General features: G+C 42.6%; 1 long non-coding RNA gene across 2 annotated transcripts in view; it reads right to left on the reverse strand.

Annotated features, from left to right (window-relative positions):
* Positions 1–543: 543 nt before the first annotated feature.
* The window catches only part of LOC116448951, a 34,460-nt gene continuing 21,810 nt past the window's right edge, over positions 544–13,193 (reverse strand). For both annotated transcript variants that reach the window (XR_004242170.1, XR_004242169.1), the window contains exons 3-7: positions 12,389–12,758; positions 8,032–10,974; positions 6,951–7,042; positions 6,288–6,496; positions 544–4,664 (exon numbers count right to left, since the gene is read on the reverse strand). This is a non-coding gene — a long non-coding RNA (uncharacterized LOC116448951). The remainder of the gene's footprint in view (positions 4,665–6,287; positions 6,497–6,950; positions 7,043–8,031; positions 10,975–12,388; positions 12,759–13,193) is intronic.

The raw sequence follows: 13,193 nt of genomic DNA on the forward strand, positions 1-13,193 counted from the left end.
GCCCTGGAGGGTGTCCTGGGGTCTCCATGGGCCTGCAGCAGGTGGCAGGCCCAGCCAGGTCCCTGCTGAGCTGGCAGAAAGCCATTCCCTTGTTCTGTGGGACAGAGGGAAGGATGGGAAGGTGCTGGGAGGGATGAGCAGGATGAGTTGCAGGTCCAGTTCTGTGTAGACATCTTTTTGCAGTCCACACAGGAAATTTTGCCACAATAAATTTCATTCAGTCTTCATTTTAGTCTTTTTTGGAGACTCATTTGAATGCATCTACTAAACAAATCTCTCTTCTTTCCCAGGCTTCTTTCAGCTTTAACTGTCCTGAATATGAAATTTCCCAACTGGAATACAGGTACTTCAGGGCTTCAGCAGAAAAAAAAGTCCAAGTCTTTGAATTCAGAGAGTAACAAGACCAGAGGTGGGGTTATAGAACAGATTGACTTGGATGGAAGAACAATAAAATTTATCATCCTGCTTTCCTAATTAGCCTGGCTCCATGGGTGCCAAAATCAGTGCTGGAAATACACAAATGTCACGAAACCACACAAAAAATAATACAAAAGTACTTTAATATTGTCTGATTAGAAATTGCATTTTCAGAAATATAACAAATGCAAATGGCATCATCATTCTGTAAACATCTTCCCTCAGACCCTTCGAAACCTCAATGCAGATTTTAAATACATTTTCACAAAGAAAACGGTGTAGAAAAAGAACAAATAATTACAATGCATTTGAGAAAAGTCCTGAAATTAATTTCAAAAGGACATGATTTTAGTATAAGAATACATTTGGAGGAACAGCATTTTTTGTTTGTTTAGCAATCCTCAATTTTTCCAGCAGGAGAGCTGGATGGGCACTCTCTGTACCGTCCTTCATTATTTTCAATTAGGTAATAGATGTGAAGTTACTTTGCCTTTGTTATAAACAGCCAGTGGTACTTCTGAGAAAGGTATATTAAATGCCAGAAGGAAAATGAGCAAGAAGATGTAAGATGGAGGCTGATCCTGCTAACACCCCTGCTCTTCCAAGCAATCCTCTTTCTTTTCTACTTACTGTGCAGTCTAAGAACTTCAGGATTAAGTCAGATCTTAGAACTATAATTCCATTTATTTTTAGAGGCAAACATGCCTTTTGCTCAACATAAATGTTTTTATTTGAAAGGAGGCTGTCAAGCCTGAAAGCGTTTTAAATTCACGTTTAGGAGAAACTTTGTGCGGTTTCCCACAGGCCGGGCGACGCGCGGGGCCGAAGGGATGGGCTGGATCTCGGCAATTCCAGCACCCAGAGCTGCGCTCCCCAGCCCCAGTCACCCCACGCCCAGCAGCTGGGTGAGCAAGCACCCCCTGTTTGGATGCCCAGCACAGACATGGATTAACTCCTGCAGAGACCCTTGGGGTGCTCAGCTCCTGCAGGAGCTCCAGGAGCAGCGGTGCCTCCTGCTGCCATTCCACGCCCCGAGAACCCTGCTCCACCAAAATTGCTGCTGCTCCAGGTTAGCAGTGGGGAAAGAGCTCCCGGAATGCCAGCATTGCATCCCTGTCACGAGGCTGGTGAGGTGCTGACAGTGCAGCAGCGCGTTGCGCTTGCTTGGGATGGGGATGAGCAGCTCAGGGAATAAACAGGAGGCCCCACACAGAAGCAGAGGGACAGGCACTGAGAGTTACATTGTCATCTGTCACTGAAACTCCTCCTGAGAGCCAGCGTGCCAGCAGTGCTACAAGGACAAACACGGGTGTGCACACAGATGCTCACAATTTGCTGTTTCATTTTACACAGGTTTTTTTGTCCTCCTGAATTATCTCCTGTAAATAAAGAAGACAGAACAGAAAGTGGTTTAATGTTTACAGCATTTTTCAAACAGTATTACACAAGTTATCAGCAAAAAAACCCCAAAACCATTGTAGCAACCTGCAACCCCTTTCTTACACATATTAGCAAGCAGCTGATTCTGGGACTGTTGCCTGCAAGCCTCAGGTCTGAGTTTTGTTACATTTTTAAAGCCTGCATCAGAAGCTTAATCAGAAACAGTCAAATCAACCTTTTCAAGGCATTCTTAATTAAATAGCAACATGTGTAGTCCCTGCAAAGGACTAAAAATATTCAGCTGTGGTTATGTTTTTTTGTTCATATATTTCAACCAGCTCAGGAGTGCTGCAAAATAAGTCAGCAGTTGTCATCCTTTTTTTCAAATAATATACTTTCTATAAGCAGAGTTTTATAATAGTTTGGATTCAGCTAATGGATGAATATCATTGATTCATACATTATTTTTAAAAGAAAACTGGGCTGAGCCATTAAATAACTAAAAATATGTCCTTTTTACCCCCAAACTATTAGACTTTTTCTCTTAAAAGAGCAGTAGGGCATATTTTTTCTCAGTTAAATATGAATCCATTCATTTCCCCCAGTTTCAATTCGTTAGGTATGAAAATCTCAGGACTTACTCAGGTTTTTTCAGTGTCTCAAGTGTAAGAAGAGAGTCATGTTACTCATGTTTACCTCTGCCAAACAGCAGTTGGAATATAGCACCTTCGGGCAGAGCACAGTGAACATTATAAAGCACTAAGTGATTCCCAGGAAATTCATAAAATGTCCTTTTCTAATGATTCAACGTATTTCTGTGGAGGCAGATTATTTACTATTTTTAGCCTTTCCCAGTGTCTAGCTCCTCTAATTGCTCCTTGTGCAAGTGCCCTGGCCCGGGGCTATTTTTCAGTTCTAATTGCAAAAGAAAGGATTACATGGCTTTGCTTGTGCTGGAGACGGGGCTCAAACCCTCCAAAAAAACCCCTCCACCCCCTGATTTCATAGCTACCCAGAACATTCACTCAATTTGCTGGTCTCATCTATAACTTCAAACCTGCTGACACCAGGACCACAGGTAGGTACCTGCTGCGTGCTGCCAGTGATCCGGGAGCAGGCCAGTCTGAGCAGTGCTGGAGTTTTCCAATTGATGGTTCTCTCGTCTACTTACACAGTGCAGCAATTACCAGAGGTGTTACCTTTGCAATTTTCTTTGAAAAGTCATGGAGAGACTCCCATAAAATGCTCCTTGTTGCAATTCTAATTGAAAATCCTGGAAACAGCATAGTGAAGTCAGGCTCTGTGCTGGGAATGGGCAGTGAGCAGCCAATTTTGGTTATAAAGCTATCAACTTTCCTACCTACCTACCTCAGCCTGGGGAAGGAAAATCAAAATGTCCAATTACTTTGACTTTGTTAAAAATGCCCAAATGCCACAATCAGAACTACCTAAACGGTACTAGCTGAACTTTCAGAAGATGAAAAAAAAAACGTTTTGTGCCCAGGTTTAATTAACACTGTTTTGTGGATGCTCTGCAGGGACTTTTCATCTCAGCCCACTGGGTAACTTTACCAAGCAGCAGTCTGGCAGAAGCCCCCCTCACTTCAGAGCTTAAAACTCACAGCACAGCTCTTCCCAGAGAGGAGGGAGATGGATCTCCTCCAGGAAAGTGGAAAACCTCAAATCTGTGATTTTGCCTTGTCTACATAAAGAGTGCTTGCATTTTGGTCCAAGCCTGAATTTGTCATTAAAATAGCTCTTGTCTATACAAATGTTAGGAGAGCACTGTCACAGCCTGGTACATCCTTGTGAAAAAGCAGTCACTGTCATCTCCTGTGAGGGTACAGCACTCCTCCAGAGCAGCAGCTATCTGAAAATAATTTCATTTTCCTGTGATAATACAAACATCAGCACAAAGGCCTGGTCTATGAGAGCAGTTGTGCAACACTCAATAATTTCACATCCTGGTCTGAAATGTTCCACAGGCAGTTGGAAGGTCCAAGGCTGAGATCCAAAAGCACCAATGTGTTCACAGCTATGCAAATATTAGGAACTGCCGATGTCTCAACACATGCAACATCTTACATTATATTTACCAGACTCCATTTAAATTCACATGCCTACAAGCTATAAAGACTTACCAGAACTTATGAAAAAAACTAGAATGGATTAAGCCAAATAATTTTTCAGCTATTACTCATTTGAGGTTTGTTTGAGGTTTTTACCTCTTGGGAGATAAAGGTTCCTAAATATTCCAGCAGGCTCTAAATCAGTAACGCATCCGAGACACTCTGTCCCCCTGCATGCCCAGAGAGCCCTGGGTTTGCTCCCTGTCTGCTGCTTGCTCTGCAGCCCATGTGATGCTTTGTTTACTCACTGCACAAGCAGATCCATGCACCAGCCATTCCCAGCAGAATGATTGGGAGTCCACGGCTTTCTTATGCCGGAGTCTGCAAACACTGGGCACTGATGTGTTCCCCTCCTCCCTGCTCAGCTCCCCTCTGTGTTTTGGGTTCAAAGTGAAACTATCCCAGACTCAGGGACCTCAAGAGAGCAGGACTTGGGAAATGCCGGGAGAGACACTGAGGGCACGAGCGTATTATCAGAAAGAATTTGAGTGCTCCCAGCAGCCCAGCAGCAAATTAGAAAGTTTTGGCTCCCAAGAATGAGTTGTGTTGTTTGTTCCTGCACACTGCAGCTGCTCGTCCCTCTCCCTCCCCACCCCCCTCCTTTGGGTGGTTTATTACACACAAGCTACTAATGAATGGGAGCCGCTGTTTTACAGTACACCACACTTACAGGACTTATCTCTAGGCCTACCACAGATTTGACTGATCAACAGCAGGGCACCACCATCATAATTCTTCCTAGAAACAGGAGGATAAAAAGGGGTTTGTTGGAGGTTGGCTGTGTCTGCAGAGAATCCTGCCTGCAGGGCCTGCTGATGCCATCGCTCGCTGCTATGGTCTTTGGCCTAATAAGGTACAGAAACAAAGATTGTTCACTTGTTCAAGAATACTAAAGTACCCAAGTGACGGAAAGTGGAGGCAGCAGGGCACACATCCAAGTGGGATTAAGGCCACAAGTGCAACGTTACAGGGCCGACTGGGTGGCAGAGGGAATATCTGCCTCTGAAGACAAAAAAAATCCAGTTCAAACATAATTTATAATATGTCACTCACAGTCAGAGGTGGCTGTCATTAAGAGTTAAATGTTGCATTGTGTTCAACTTACTCCGATAAGAATTCTCTAAGCTGCTTATATGTTATCATAACTCATGAATAAGTGGAGTGTGGGCAGGGGAGGGGAGAGAGGCTCTCTGGGGCAGGATGGGACCCTGACTGGGAGTCAGAAACACTGGAGCAGAGCTGGGCTGCTGGGTCCTCAGTGTGGTGTACCCAGAGTCTGCACATTCCAAGGACTCCACAGTGAGTCTTAGAGCCTGCCAAGCCCATGGGACTTGTCAGGGTCTAGGCTCTACTTGGACAGATGCACCTTCTTTGCTTTTATGCACTTCTCCAGTCAGGGAGCCAGGCAGTAACACTGAGAGGATCTAAAATGGTACATTCAGCCTCTGTTCAGCTGGTCTGCACAGCAAGGCTCTCTGAAGGTTTAAGAGCTGGAACTGAAGGAGAAAAAAATAGCCAACTAAAAAGCCCCTAAGTTAATGCTGCTTACTGGAAATGGAACTGGGAAACTAACAGAAGAGCAGCAAAGCAGCTTCTTTGGGGACAATATTAAATTCCTCTGACTGACTTGGCAGTTTGGAAGCAGCAGGATTGTTTTCTTTAGCTTAAAGAAACCCAGCAACAGACCCCACCGAAGTTCAAGCAGCTAGATCAGGCCCAATCCCACTAAACCTTACAAGTTTATCAGGGAAATTTTTCCCTATGGTTTTTTGCCTACTTCATTTTGGGTGTAGAGGGGGAAACCTGTGTGGAATAGGAATTAGAATCATAGGAGCCCATTCATTTTCACAGAATTAGAATCATAGGAGCCTGTTCATTTACACAGCTCACTTAGTGCAAACAGCCACTGTAACTCCCAGTTAGAAGCATTTCTCTGGTGCAGCTCATTCAGAAAGCAGCAGTTTGTTTACTCCCTGGCTTGGGCTACCTGGATCACGTTACACCTGCTGGGGCTGCTGGTAATGTGGGAGGTTGCTTTTAAACTGGCACTGTTGCTTTTATAAAGCCTTTAATGTCGTAGGCTCTGGCTGTGTTCAAGACCTCACCCATCAAGCCAAAGCTTAAAGGAGTTTGGGCTGAGACATCCCAGTCCTCTACTCCCCTATCACTCAAGTCAACAACCACAACTTTGCTGCGGTAGGTGTGGGACAAATATTTCAGTCCCTGACCCGTGCCTGGTCTGACTAAAGACCCAGGGTCTCCGATTTGTCCACACTACAGAAACACTGCAGCAAGTACCTGGTTTTCTGAGTACCCCACTGAATGCAAATATCTTACCTGTTACCTCAGTGTTGTGCTCACCTGTGTTTCACAGGCAGGGGGTTGGTCACAGTGAGCTCCTGGCATCCAGAGGTGGCTGCTTCGTGCATGCCCATGGGATGCTGCAGGGCACTGCAGGACACTGCAGCTACAGGGGTGCATGGTGTGTGTGCAGGCACAACGATGCTGCAGTGCTTTTAGGCTTCTGGCCTCTACAACTCTGAGGAGCTGACAACCACAGCCCTCTGTCCCTGCGGAAAGCAGACAGTTCCCTGTAGCCACCTCTCTCCAAGGAGAAACAGCAGATGACACAGGAATTGCATCCACCCCTTCCGCCCACCTAGCCACGGCTGCATCTGGAGCACATCCACACACGGGAGGTGAACCCACGGAAAGGTTTTTGTGGGTGGGTGTCCCAAGGGGGGACGTGCTTGGCTGTTGTGCAGCCTTAAGAGTGTGCAAGTCCAAATCCATTTGCCTGGATGCAAGTTATGGTAAACACTCACAGGTAATTGTTAAAAGAAAAGTTAAAATAGATGTAACTGATGTGTGAAGATGTGTTCTACTCAGCTCTAACTTCTGCTGGATGCATGAGTAAAGGCAGATAGTAGATTAACTATGCAGCTCAGAGACCATTAAGGCTTGCAGAGGAACAATTAATCCAGAATTTGCATTTTATGAAATTGAACCTTTCATAAAACTTACAGCACAGCTAATGACAGAGGTTTCTTCAAACAAGTATTTCCCTCTGATCTTTGTCGCATGGGGTTTGTAGCATCTTGCCAGGATATGAGAACCTAAAAATGTAAAAGGCAATTTTTCAGCAAAAATTAAACCCACTGGTTTATCTTTACCATCTGTGTGAAGTGTAAACATAGAGAATAAATAAATAAATACTGAAAAATACATTTGTTTTAAATAAATGTGAACAAAGGGTTTGACACTGTTGCAGTATGTAATGCTGATTTTAAAACATGATTTTAACCACGTGACACATTCGATTAAATACAGAAAACTCTCCAGGTTGTATTTGCATTCTGGAAAAGCAGCTACAAAAGAAAGTGTAAGTGCAGCAAATCATTCTGAAAATAAACTGATTTGAACAGAGAATGAATTCTCCCTGAAAGGCTGCAGCACCACTGACTTTATAGTATTACTTGAAAAGCTGCAAGTATCTTATTTTTCCCCATAAAACAGATCCACTTTGGGAAGGGCAGACTGACAGTTTGATCTACACTCCAAAAAAGCATGAGAGAAAAAAATCACTTCTAGGACCACAAATTTTCAGTAAGGTCTCTTTTTCCTCCAATATTCAGGGAGATTTCTAATGCAGTTCACAGTCTTTAATTTAAAAAAAAAGAAAACAACAAACAACTGCATCAATAAATGATAGAAGAAAACCAAATCCCTTTTCCGAGCAGTGACACTGCCACTTTAATAGTTTCCCACTGTACTTGGGGTTAGTTGCCAGAGAAGCCTTGTTCAGCCTATTTGGGGGCCCCATGAAATGCTGCAAGCGTTACTGAAATGAGCACTTGTCTTTTGTTGAGCTGCATGCTAGCACCGTACAGTGCTGAGCTGATAAATCCACTTTTTCTAACACAAGCATTTTTCAAACAAAACTACCATGAGACTGATGAGTAATGCCAGCTTGCCAAAAAAAAAAAAAAAAAAAAAAAAAAAGACACACACCCCTCCCAGGCGCTGCTGACACTGACAGCTGTTAAATTCACATATGCACAAAACGAGATGGGTTACATAACTGGAAATTACAAGAGCGACTCACCAGCGAGAGGAACTGCAAAGCAAGGCATCACTGGGGCTCGGGAAGGAATAGATCACACATTTCCATGTGTACTGTCCCACTGATGGCTGGGATAAAGCTGTGCCTTGAGCACACAAAGGTTGCAGGGCTCTCCACACCCTGCATCATCAGGCTGTTTGTAGTTTGTTCAGCGTTGGAGTGGTTTTTTTAGGAAAGCTAGGATGCATGTGGGAAAAGGATATATTAGGGCTGCTATGTATGTTATGAGACAAGGGTAGCTTAAAAGCCCAAATGTAATTTTTTGCAAGGTATGATGCAAAAGCAATGACTCTAAAAGGCTTATTGGCAAATCTTGAGCAGCTGAGAGGGCAGTGGAGAAGGTGAAGTGCTGGGTAAAGTTAGGTTTGACAAAACCTATGTAGCTTTTAATTTGCATCAAATCTTTCAGATATAAAAGCACTTTGCAAAGATGGTGTTATTATTATTCTCATTGTATGGCCATAGAGCTGAGTGCTGGAGAAGGTCTGTTATCTTCCCATGCAGGACAGGAAGGCAGTAACACAACATCATCCTACCGCCACATCACCTGCCTTTATTTCAGTATCGATTTCTAAACTGGTTTGAAAACTTTGACAAAATCCCCTGGTTCTGGAAGGGCCATGGAGCAGATGATGGAGGAAAGGCCATCATCATTAAGGGCTCCTGAGGAATGACAGGATGTGGAGCTGGTGGAACAGCACAGAAGAAGGAGCAGTGAGAGAAGATGGCAATGTCTGCAGAAGCTGCCAGGCCCCCACATGTTGCTGAGATTGCCAGAAATGGGGTTCTGAAGGGGGCTGATCTGGACATAAATCAAAGCAGAAAACAATGGATGTCTTTATGAATAGCAATAGCAATAAAAAAAAAAAATCCAGTAATTAAACCCCTGTTAACATCAAGCTAAATTTTATACATTCAAAATTATCTATGTTTCAGTTTTTTCTGCTCATGGCTGAATTCCTTCTTCTTATGTAGTAAGAGGGGTTTTGTTTTTATAAAAAAAACACCTAAAAGCTTTTTTATAAGCAAGTTTATCAAACAAGAACTGACCATGAAATGACCAACTAAATGCATAAAGTTCCATGTACTTTATCATGTTACCTGTAATAAACTAGGCTAATGCAAAATCAAGATGCACAGACTAATCAGGGAGAAAAAAAGAACCACAGAAATGAATGCTTTGAGAGTGATGTCACCTAAGCTGGTGTGTAGGTACAGTCTGCTGTGTAGGAGAGCAGTGAAAGCATAAACAGAATACTAGATGTGCATTAAGCCACAAACAGAAATAGCTGTGAACAATGGCAAAGTCTGGTTGCTCTTGGAACCTTAACATAAGGAAACATCCTTATAAAAGATGAGACAAGAGCAGGTCTAGAAAGGACAACCCCATAGGCAGGGAAGGATTAAGAACTTCCTATAGTTCCTAAAGTATCAACCTATATTGTAACCTTTCCACAAAGGCTGCCATAAGTGTTTTCTCTGAATTAGTGCACCCAGAATAGGAAAAAGCATCAGAATTAGTTTGACTTTTCCTCTGGACACCAGCCACACACTCTCAAGGCAGAGAGGAAGAAGTAAAAGCAGACGGAAGCACAGCACTTGTTTAGGACCTTTTGTCAGCACACCTCTAAGTCCCGGTGCTCATCTGCTCTCCCTGCTTCCTCCAGAACCCAGAGACCTTTGCCAGCCCTGATCCAGGCTGTGGCAACATGCTGCTCTCTAAAGCAGAGCTTCTCTGTCTCTGCAGGGCACTGAGAATGTGGGGTTTGGAGCAAACACAAACTAGGCTGAGGCTTCAGTGTCCATTTATTACTTTTATTTTCTTTGTTTTATTTTGAAGTGGATTTTTTTGCTGCTTTGTTTGTTTGCATGGGTAATATATTCATTTAACTGGGCATGTGTTTAATTTGAAAACATTAACAAAATACCTCCTAACACCTCGTGGCCTGTGGGCTGTGACATATTCCTGTAGAGCAAACATCCTCTGAGCTTTCAGGTAGCAGATTACCCTCAGAACTCCGATTTTCTTGCAGACAGCCACATATTCTTCTCATAAAAATTTTAATTGAAGACTATGAACATTACTTTGTAAAACAATTCCACAGACCAGCTGCAGTGAATTTGCAAAGGCCTCATGGATCATCTGTGGTCCATAGGGCAGGGACTGGGAACCACCACAGACTTTGGTGATTCTGTTGTTTTACCTCTAACACTGCACTAAGCCCATTCACAGACATCCCTCTGTTGAAACCCAAAGAGCCTGCACTTCAGAGAGTTTACCAAGAACCCAAATGAAGCTGACTGAGCACTTCACTGCACTGATGGGGAAGAAGAAGAATTGTCCCACTGCAGCTACTGCTAACATAGGCACCTCTAGGCACTCCACATCCTTGGATGTGGATGAACTGAGCAATGTGAAGAGGTACAAAACATGCGAGACCAGGACCCGTTCCAAGTGACATTTGTAGATTTGCAGCCGATTATAAATTCAATAGGATCTACAGAAGTCAAAGCTAAAGAATTTGCAGCAAGTCCAAGCTCTTGAGATCTCCTTGTTGTTCCCTCTGCTAACAATTCCTCATTCCAAGCTGGAGGCTTTAGGGCAAATTTGGGGCAATTCTGGTCCAAAAGTTCCAGTGGAATAGTTCTACCTGTTTTCAGAAGTGATCCCTTGTTTTTCAAGTTGAGCTTGGTCCCTGAGTGCTGATATTACAGAGCAGATGTAAGTATATATTTTTTTTAAATCTGTTAAAAATTCCACAAATGCTTTTGAAAATATTGAAGATTCACCTTCCAGCTATTCACAGTCCTATTTTAATTTTTTTTTCTGAAAAACAAGCAAATATTCTGGTTCTCACCAAGGGCTGTAGGCTCCATCCTCCCAAACTCAATCACAGAAGGCACTCCCCTGCATCAAGACACTTCCTAATGGGAATAAATTCTTTTCAGCAGAGCTCTGTTAAAAAATCACCACCAAACCCAAACTATTATTCATATTCAGGATAGAATCAAGCAGTGTCACTGTGGATATCTGAATGTTCAAGTGTGGGCCTTAAATTATTTTATGGCAAAATTCAGCCCCATTTCTTACTCCTTCTGGTCTTCAAACCTGCTCCCACTGGAGCAGATTATGATGACTCTATAAGAGGCAGGACCTTGGCCAACAGATATCCATGGATTTTGGGGGACTTTCTGCAGAGTAAGGTGTTACTGCAAGTAAAAGTTAGATATTCTTGCTGTTGTGACCTGTGGGACTTCTCAGCAGTACAATGACGTTTAGCACAGCTCAGATGCTCTTCCAGAACTGTATTTTATGGCCCTGTCTCTGTGCAGGTCCTCCAGCCTCAGGGGAACTTCTCGACTGGGAAGGGGCTGGGAAGAAAGATGTCAGAGCCATGCCCTGCCAAGCACAGAAAGTGTTTGGGCAAGGTTCTCACTGCACAATTTTTCTAAGACTGGGAACAAATATTAAAGCAATTTTCTTCCTTCAGAGCAGTTTTAAAGTCACTTAAAATCTGATAGCACTTTCCAGCTCAGAGACTGGACTTTGTTCCTCAGTGTAGTTCCACTTACTCACCTGACAACTACCAATTACTCACGTGAGCAATGCACGAGGTTTTGTAGCGGTGGGAATAAAACCAAAGAGCAAATCCACTTGCTCAGAAGGGCAAGTTTCTAGATTCAATAAGAAAACGCTGCAACAGCCTCTCCCTCCCCCACATAGTTTGTTGCTTAAAATCTTAAAGGAAAAAAATATCATATTATCGATGAATACGATCTTAGCATGATCAAATTTTTTCCTATAAAAATACATAATCAGTTTTGTGGCTTTTCTATTTGTACTGCAAACCAGCAAAGGAAAACTCTGTGAAACTCTCACACTTTCATTCCACACTATTCTGAATGTTACCTAATTTCCCAGTTTAAAAATAGATTACAGGGCATAAGAGACTTTTGAATCTAAAAAGAATGTGTATATTAGGGAAATTACTACCTAAAATAAATAGCCCCCTTTAACAAGCAGTCTCGTAGTTTGTATGATATTAAGGAAAAAAACACTTCACAGACATCTAGGTTAACACGTGTCAGTCAGCTTCATTTACAAGTTCAAAATCCAGAGGTAGATAAAATGTTAGTTTGGTTTAGGATAATCAAAGTGATGGTATTTCATGTATTAATGCACTGAAGTACTTGATACAATGTTGTTATGGAAGGAAAAAATAGTTATCAAAAGGGTTTATTTAAGGAATAGTTACTGCAAATAAAAACTTTCAACTAAAAAGGATTTTTTAAATTGTTTTTTAATATGCTTTTAATGACCTCTACTCCTCATACCTACCTCCTTGCTTCCCAAATTGTTTGTACTGTCCCCAATAACACTCAGTGGAAAGCTGTCGTTCCTGGCTAAATCCTTACTTAGGTTGGATGCTATGCCTCCGTTAGACAGGGTCACAAGGTCACAATCGATTTTGGAGGCCACCTGGAGAGTCCAGGCCGTGAACTGACTCAAAAAATTTATATCAGAGCTGGAATGGTCCACCTCCCAGGGCTCAGCCTGCGCTAACACCCCAACCACAGGATGGAGCCTGGCAGGCCCAGCTCAGAGAGAGGCCAGAGTTGTTGACCCCGTTAGCTGACCTCTTCAAACTTCAGGAGAATTTTTCTGGCAGTTACCACGGTGACTGGGCACTCCAAGCTTATCCTTCTTACTGAAAAAAAAAAAAAAAAAAGACGAAAAATTAAGAAGAAAAAGAAAAAGTTAAAACCTACCTCTCAGGGATGTCTATCAAAAATCAAATACATAAAAGTTTTAATTGTTTGCTTCTCTCTTGGGCTGCTCGGGCTCTAACTGGTACATCCGATGTGAACATCGAGAAAACAGTTTGGCTAAAAACATTTCAACTTCTGAAAAAATAATGCTCAGTGGATTTAATGAGAAGCATTTCTAGTATCTGCCAGTGATCACAAGTGACACACTAAGAGGTTTATTGTGAAATAATATTTATTTTTCTTTCTTTATCTTTCTCCAAATTACTACCATTCCTTATTGAATTGAGATGAAGCTGAGAAAAGGCTCAGGGAAAAGATTCTATGCTGCCTTCATCTTTTTTCCTTTTAAAAACTATCTGCTTGGTGAAACATTA

The sequence above is a fragment of the Corvus moneduloides genome, chromosome 10 (genome assembly GCF_009650955.1).
Source record: "Corvus moneduloides isolate bCorMon1 chromosome 10, bCorMon1.pri, whole genome shotgun sequence".
Taxonomy (NCBI): domain Eukaryota; kingdom Metazoa; phylum Chordata; class Aves; order Passeriformes; family Corvidae; genus Corvus; species Corvus moneduloides.